This window comes from Prunus persica, chromosome G7, assembly GCF_000346465.2.
Source record: "Prunus persica cultivar Lovell chromosome G7, Prunus_persica_NCBIv2, whole genome shotgun sequence".
Taxonomy (NCBI): Eukaryota; Viridiplantae; Streptophyta; class Magnoliopsida; order Rosales; family Rosaceae; genus Prunus; species Prunus persica.
Window position 1 is genome coordinate 9,303,638 of NC_034015.1, and position 8,591 is coordinate 9,312,228.

At 38.2% G+C, this 8,591-nt stretch overlaps 1 pseudogene across 1 annotated transcript; it reads right to left on the reverse strand.

Annotated features, from left to right (window-relative positions):
- LOC18771554 lies at positions 1-7,665 on the reverse strand (annotated as a pseudogene). Its single transcript, XR_002272424.1, has 7 exons — positions 7,186-7,665; positions 3,936-6,047; positions 3,689-3,847; positions 2,570-2,741; positions 2,176-2,474; positions 1,686-1,988; positions 1-441 (listed from the first exon to the last, which is right to left on the reverse strand). The product of XR_002272424.1 is annotated as a putative calcium-transporting ATPase 11, plasma membrane-type (transcript).

Consider the following 8,591-nt stretch of genomic DNA (forward strand, 5'->3'; position numbering starts at 1 on the left):
TGATTTTTTTAAATTATAAAACGATATTATAAATTACTCTAATATACGAAGAGGTGGATCAAACTCGGGTGCAAGGGGGCAAATTGCGTTGCCAAAATGATATTACAAAGCTATTTGTATAGTGGGACAATTCATCTATAACAATACGCTGCCACAATTGAGTAGCCACTATTAGGTATCAGACTCATTACAAATATGTATTATCCTTGGGTAGTCGAACACAACAAACAATTAGCAGCAAACCCTCTAACCCACATCACAGAGCTTGATCTAAGAACACCACCAGCAGCAACGTACTTTTTGATAAATGGGTACAGCTGCAATAGCCAATATCATACCAAACAGTGCATATTGGGGCTTACTTGGGGAGGAAGCCCGATCAAAAGCAAGTGACAAAATCTCTAGGCAGAGGCAAGTGAGTAAGAACGCTACCCAAGTAGCCTACAAAAGAAACTAGTATTACGTCATAAAAGTTCATAGATATCTTGTAATAAATAAACGTTGGTTAACTATGGTTACGAAGGAATTAATTCAGTTAAAGTCAACAATCTTGTACAACAGCTTTGATGCAGGACGCATAGGACTTAAAGTTATTAGCTTCCTAATATATTTGTTAAATTCTTAGATTCTTTAGTTTTCCAAATTCTAGTAGAATTTCTACTTTTCCGGATTTCCAGATTTCTAGTTTTAAGTTTCCTATTTTATTTGGGTTAAGATTTTTGTTTAAACAAGGGATTTTTATCCTATTATGCCTAGATTTTAGTCTGTTATAAATAAACCCATATAGTTCTTTAAAATTTAGATTTGAATGTTGATTTAACCTCTTTTTCGAACTCTCTGATTTCATCCCTTCATTCTATATTTTCTTTTCCTCGACCTCCGATATTCCTTTTTATTCTACTATTTCTGTCCTTTATCTCGTCTTTTCGGGACTCAAGTGGACGAAATATCATCTATAGAAAATTTAAAGAGCCCACGATGCCCTAACTTGGGTGACCCTCCCATTTTAAGGATCAAATAGGACAGAGACAGCCAATAATCTCTATCAATGGCCACCCACCACCAACACGACGAAACCCTCTTGTTTTAAAGTCATTATTTTTGACATTTTTGTCATGCGAAAGTTCCTAGAAATTTTGTCCATTACCATTATTGGAAGATAAAGTCAGAAAGGTCTTTTTATTATGAGTGCTGCTATTTTCACCCCATGTCTTATTTCCCCATCTACCTTATCACCCTTTATAAACAACCTTATGTGGCACGCCAACTCATCTAATAAAGCTAAGTCTTTTTTATTTTTTTTATTATTATATCCTAATTAAAGCAATAATTACCAAAAAGTCCTTCCATCTCCCTGTTTCTTCTTCCTCCTCCCCCACACACTTTCCACAAAATTTCCATTATCGCCAGAGTTCTCACCAGCGCCGCTAAACCCATCTCGCTCACTCATTCTCCCATGACGGTTCCTTCTCTTCACCATGGCAGTTGTATCGGATTTCTCACTGCCGCTGCATCATGATTCATGCCTCTCTCGTCTTCTATATTTTCTAGATCTATATACGAAGATAATTGGTTTGACGCTTCTATAAACAGCGGCAAAACCTCTATAAACGGCGGCCTGTTCATATTTTTTTAATGAAATGAAAACAAAACCGTAAAAACTGCACAAGCTGAGAGAGAGAGACCTGGATTTAACACCGCTTCTTGTCGGCCTCGGACCCCTTATCGAGATTGGCGACGAAGCGGAACCTCCTGCAAGGGTTCTTGAGCACAACTGCAACAAGCATGCTAACTGATCCAAGTAAAATGCAGAGTAACCATAGTTGCCAGCTTAGTGGAACAGTGCTAGCAAAAGCTCCCAAGAACTCTACAATGATAACTTGGAAGGCCACTGTGCAAACCACGACGCCTAGGAATACCCGGCTGTCAAACATGCCCACGAATATGTTTTTCTTCTCTATGTCACGGCTGTTTATCTCATTAAACACCTGATAAAAACAAAAGCAAACAAACATCATATGTATGCCGGATTCGTGTACTTACGCTGGTGTGTTAAGATTTCAGAGAGACGGACGGACACATGCATAGCCCAGAAGAAGTTATAGGCTGTATTAAAGTTAAACGTGTTGATGATGCAAGAGAAAACCAGTGTTGCTTTTAACCAGTAAAATGTACCTGGCAAAACACAAATGCGTTGAATATCACAGTGTCTAGAACTTCAGTTGCATCTGAACCAGAAAGTCCAAGTAGCTGTTTCCCATAGAAATTGAGAACTCCAAGGACAATCAGTTGATAGATACTCTGGCCAATGATATTCCTCCACATGGCCTTGGTTATGAAGCTTGAATCCCTCCCAACAGGGGGCCTTTTCATAAGTCCATCATTTGGAGGCTCTGTTGCCAGTGCCAATGCCCCAAGAGGGTCCATAATCATGTTGACCCAAAGCAATTGCACAGCCGTAAGGGGAGCAGATCCTGAAAGAGATGTGAAATTTATCGTTATTTATTTGTGTCTTTCTAAACAAATATAATGGTGTAGCATGCGAGAAAAATCTGCCAGACCAACATACCCGAGACACATGCAGAAACAAAATTGATTATTAGAGCAACAACGTTAACTGTCAACTGGAACTGCACAAACTTTTGAATGTTTACGTACACTGAACGTCCCCATCTGGCCACATTTACTATAGTCTTAAAATTGTCATCCAATATGATAACATCAGCACTTTCCTTGGCAACCTGTATATACCATCCATGAATTGGCTATTTAGAACTAGGAACAACATCCAATTATCAAGCAGCCAAGAGGAGAAAACAAATCCTAAATGACACAAAATGGTAAGTTAACCTTATGCGCATTCAGATTGCAGGGGAAAAAAAAAAAAAAAAAGGCACCGTCGATAATTAGCTAAATATAATTGAGTAGTTAATTTAAGCAGAGGGACTTGTGAATTCCAGAAATCAGCAACTGAAATTTATTGGAAGGATACCATTCCAAGTATACTACTTGGACAAAGTAATGGTTCAAAAATGATTTAGAAAAGTCATAGAGCAGCTCGTTGAGGTACATGTTGTAGTTTGGAGTTGCCTTTTCCTTTAGCAAGCAGTATATGCTATGAGTAGCAAGAGGAGCAGAGGAAAATCACAGTAAATATCTCAAGTTGGCCTATTCCCCAAGTCAAGGGGTGTTAGAAAGCAACATAAATTGACAAAAAGAACAAGACACCAATTTCTTTTTCTAGTAAATGTTATACAAGTTACAACAATCAAGTTGCATTCACCAGCTTCTTGGTAGGAGCGTACTGAAGAGGGCAGTTCTTATCACATCTAAGGCTTTTTCAGGTTTTCTTAGGAAGCAGTTCTATTTTGGTGGTTATTTCTGTCCAAGGGTAAATACGGGCATGAGGCACCAAAATAGTAATATTAGTAACAAAAATAATAAAACAAACAACAATAATTCGAAACTACAGCCTTAATTGTTTTTTCTTCTGGCTATGCACCAAGAATATATCTTTAACATAATTGTTTTACTCAGTAACATGACGCGCCATGTGTCCTACCATCAAAGATAATGTGTCTTGTCAACGCATGCTACATGCGACATACATGAAATGAGTTTGAGTATGTGACAAATCATGTCAGTAGCCATGTCATGGAGTAAATCAATTTTGATGGATGAAGGTAACCTCTGTTCCTGCTATGCCCATAGCAAGTCCAATGTCTGCCTCATGCAAAGCAGGAGCGTCGTTGGTCCCATCGCCAGTCACTGCAACTACCTCACCAAATTCATCTCTCAGAGTTTTTACCAAGGTGTGCTTATCCAATGGTAAAGACTGGGCCATCACCTGTATCCACATGAACATTTAAATTTTTTGTGATCCTTAAATAGTTATGGTTTAGGGTGAAAATTTTCCAATGAAATTATTTAGTAACCTGAATTCTCGGTATAACAGCTTTCTTCTGCTCAGGAGACATGTTATGAAACTCCTGTCCTTCTATGGCTAAACCATCTTCTGTGAGTATGCCGCATTCTTTAGCTATGGCTTTAGCCGTATTTAAATTGTCACCAGTGACCATTCGTACAGTTATTCCAGCAGCTAAACAAGTTTGAACTGCATCCTTGACCCCAGGGCGCACAGGATCCTTGATACCGACAACTGCTATCAATGTATAGCCATCATCTGGGATTTCATTTTCGATGGAAGAGTCATCTATATTTTTGAAAGCCAAGCAGAGCGTTCTCAAGGCTTCAGAAGCAAAAGAATTAATGACATCCGTGATATTCTTTACCTGTTCTAGGGAGAGAATAACAGATTCTCCATTAAAGTCAATAAATTTGTTACACATTCTCAGTACTATTTCTGATGCACCTTTGCAAAAGGCTCGTTTCCCACCATGAGGATGATCTACAAGCACAGACATTTTCTTCCTCACAAAATTGAAAGGTTCAACCTTATGAATATTAACCTCTCTGCGCACGGCATCAAAATCGCCACCCAAAAGTAAACCAAATTCTAATAATGCTAACTCTGTTGGTGTCCCCAAAATGGAGGTCTTTCCATCTTCCATAACAACCTCAGAGCTTGTATTTTGGAATATAACCTGTAAAAGGATGCTTGATGCTCCAGATATTTCTGAACTCAATATTTCTTTACTCTCATTACCTTTTACATCTAAAGGTTTTCCACATATCCATATCTTGTTAACTACCATGTGGTTTGTGGTTAATGTCCCTGTTTTATCTGTGCAAATGCAACTAGCAGAACCCATTGTCTCACATGCTGAGAGATGCCTTACGAGTGCCCTATCATTCATTAATTTTTTCATAGCAAAAGCAAGGCTCAGCGTCGCTGCCAATAGTAATCCTTCGGGAACTGCAACAACAATTATAGTTACCGCAATAGCAAAGTAGTTCAATAGGATTACCGCATCGGTTGAAGACCAATCAGTGATCTCGTTGTTAAGTATTTTTTCCACCAAAAATCTTACTGCCAATACCGAAAATGTCAACACAGCAAAAGTCAGACCAATTTTACCAATAATTATAGCAACACCATTCAGCTTTACCTGCAGTGGGGTCTCATCTTCTTCTTCTTCACTCAGAGCTGTCATCAACTTTCCCCATTTAGTTCTCATACCAACTGTTGTCACCAGCATTATACCTGACCCATCCTGCACTTTAGTTCCTGAAAGAAGAAAAGGCTTCTCTTCATATACATTCACTGGCTCACTCTCACCTGACAAGCTTGACTCATCAATCAGCAAAGAGTATCCTGATATGAAAAATCCATCTGCTGGAACTTGGTCCCCAATTGACAAATGGACAATATCTCCAACAACCAAGTCATAAATGGAAACTTTTTGTCTTTTTTTATCCCTAGTGACCTGAACGAAAATCTTTTTCTTCTCCCTGTCCAAATCCTTGAATTGCAATGCTTGTCTGTAGTCACTAATGGCAGTAACCACAACGACTAAGACTATACTAATTAAAATTCCCACACCATCGTCCATGCCTTTTGGCCACCCCTCAGTGGCAATTCCAACTCCTATTGAAACCACAGCACATACCATAAGGATAATTAATGTTAAGTCTTGTAGGGCTTCCCATACAAACATAAAAAATGTTCCAGGAGGTTTCTCCGTATAGCGGTTTAAGCCATAAACATTTTGCCTGATTGGTATGTTACTATCCTTGACACCTTCATCTAGCGAGACAGAGACTTTCCTTAAAATCCCATGAATTCCACCATGCATTTTCAAGGCCTGAATATCATGGCCACACGTGATAGATGCAAGTTCATCTGGGTAAATGCTGAAACCTGCAATTCTGGCATCTTCAGACAGCTTGTATTCATCCTGTCCTGGCTTTTCATTGGATCGATCACCAGCACCATGCATTTTCAAGTCCTTAAGATCATGGCCACACGTGATAGATGCAGGTTCATCAGGGAGAATGCTGAAACCTGCAGTTCTGGCATCTTCAGACAGCTTGTATTCATCCTGTCCTGGCTTTTCATTGGATCGATCACCAGCAAGATTTTCAGGCTATAAGGAAAAAAAATCAAAAGCCAATTTTTCAATTTTGTTTGTTTTGAACAAAATAATCTTCCGGGTTTGAAATAGTATATTATGGGATTTCAACAACTATCATGATCATTTGGTGGAGTAATGGGATTTCAAAAGATAGTATGACCAACAAGATTTTCAGGCTGTAAGGAAAAAAAATCATGAATCCTAGTATATAGTATTAACCCTAGGATTTATTATCACGCAATAAATCAAAGAGTCCTCAATTCTTAAGCATGACCCTAGTATTATACCATAAAATCAAAATTAAAACTAAGTTTTTCAGGCCCATAAGATACTATTTTGAAGTATTTTTCACTTTCAGCATTAATATATATTTTTTTTTTAAGAATTACTAGAAGTTAACATACTGTTTTCTAATACACGAAAGCATACATTGGTGCTGACAATTATTATTTCAGAAAGACGACCAAATCCGTGTGTGCACCATGTTTGACTGAAAATCACAATCAACTGAAATTAAACAAATAGTTGAGCATGATCTGCCAACTCCTGCATTCCCTTTTTCGGTTTTATAATCAAACAAGACGTTAATGTAAAAACAATTTTTCTTGATAATTTAATACGATCCATAATACTCCTTACCAAAACAAAAAAAAAACAAAAAAGTGAAGCATAATTTTATGCCATGTTAGCATCACATACATATATGCAAGATGAATGATATTCATATAAATTGAAATAGCATGGAAAATATTAAACGGACGGGGATCGAAAAACAGAAATTGAGAACAAACGTGGGACCACCCACGCGTAACGCATTGTAAGCCGAAACAAAATCCCTAGCCTCCTGCTTGTCTTTCTTTCTTTCATTTTGTGAGTTCTAATCCAAAATAAATATCATCCATTCAGTAGGAAATGACAATTTAATTTACAACCTACGATTAGCGATCACTGAATTTTTAGCAGTCCAAATTACTCAAATTAAAATACTGAAAATCGTTTTAATTTCTTTTGTTTTCCTACCCTTTTTTTTCTCGGTAACCAAACAACCAGGCCAGCTAAACCTCTATAAATGGCGGCGTGTTCATATTTTTTTAACGAAATCAAAACAAAAACGTAAAAACTGCATAAGCTGAGAGAGAGAGAGAGAGACCTGTCTTTGAAGCTTCTTCTTCTCGGCCTCGGACCGCTTAGCGAGATCGGCGACGTAGCGGAACCTCCTGCGAAGGTTCTTGACGTGCGTGACGGCTTTTTTCCATCAACGAATAGTTTCCTCCGAAGGATTCTTGCTCTCCATTTCCACTGTTTTTTTCTCTGTCCTCACAATATTCAGAGAGATGCAGAAAAAGAGAGAGTCGCTCAGAGGCGAAGACTAGAGGGAGAGAGGGAACGGGAACGGGAACGGGAAACCAAAGCTGTAGAGTCGCAGTCTTCTAAGCCAAAGGGGAAGATTCCGTACATATGCGCGCAAAACGTTTGTCCTGTGTCCTGCCGTAGCGGGGGCCACGTCACGTGGTTTACCGCGTCGGTCGGATTATTTAATCAGATAATATTGTTTACGTGTGCATTAGAACAACTCCACCTATTTGCCTTTAGCCATGGCAAGGGGAGAGCTAGGGCAATAGTGGTTACCTTTGCAAATAGTATTTTGTGTTTGTCTCAGGGTTTGCCTTATGCCCTCCCCTCTTTTTAGTTTTTTGTATTGCCTTTCAGCAGAAATTAAAATACAGAATGCAGCCTCAGCGAGTACTTAAATTGCTTCTTTGATTGTTGCTTCACATTTATTTGTGTTTGGAGCGTCAGAAAGCAGGGAGGAAAAGAAGTATCTTTTCAATGACCCTACGGGACAGCAGCCACGACAAGAAAGGCCGGCGAATGGACTTGGCCATCACCGGCACACAGCTTCTTCACCAACCAAAAGTAACACATCAGCTTGCCACTACCATTAGAGCAACTCTACCCATTTGTCCTTAGCTATGGCAAGGGGAGAGCTAGGGCAATAGTGGTTACCCTTGCAAATAGTATTTTGTGTTTCCACCCATTGCCATGGCTAAGGGCAATTACTATTCATTTTTTTGTTTTTTTCACAACTTTTTTAATGAAAATAATTAATTTGGATAATATTTTCATATAAGATTTCCGGGTTCCTACATTTCAAGACTATTCATAATCGGATAAAATTTCCGGATAAGATTTTTGGATTCAAATTTCGGATGAATTTCAAAATTCAAATTTCAGATAAATTTTTGGGTTCAAATTTTGAATGAATTTCAAACTTCAAATTTCAGATAAATTTGGGTTCAAATTTCGGATGAATTTCAAAAATTCAAAATTCATATAAATTTGGGTTCAAATTTCGGATGAATTTCAAATTTCAGATAAGATTTTCATTCAATCAAATCAAGCCACGTGGCATGTCTATCTTGCCAAAATTTTCTATAAAACCAGAGGCTCAGCTCATACATCTCACACCACATCTTTCTATATTTTCATTTATCAGAGTTTAGATTTCATACTTCATTCATTCTCAATGGAAGATTTTAGGAGAGGCTTGGAGAG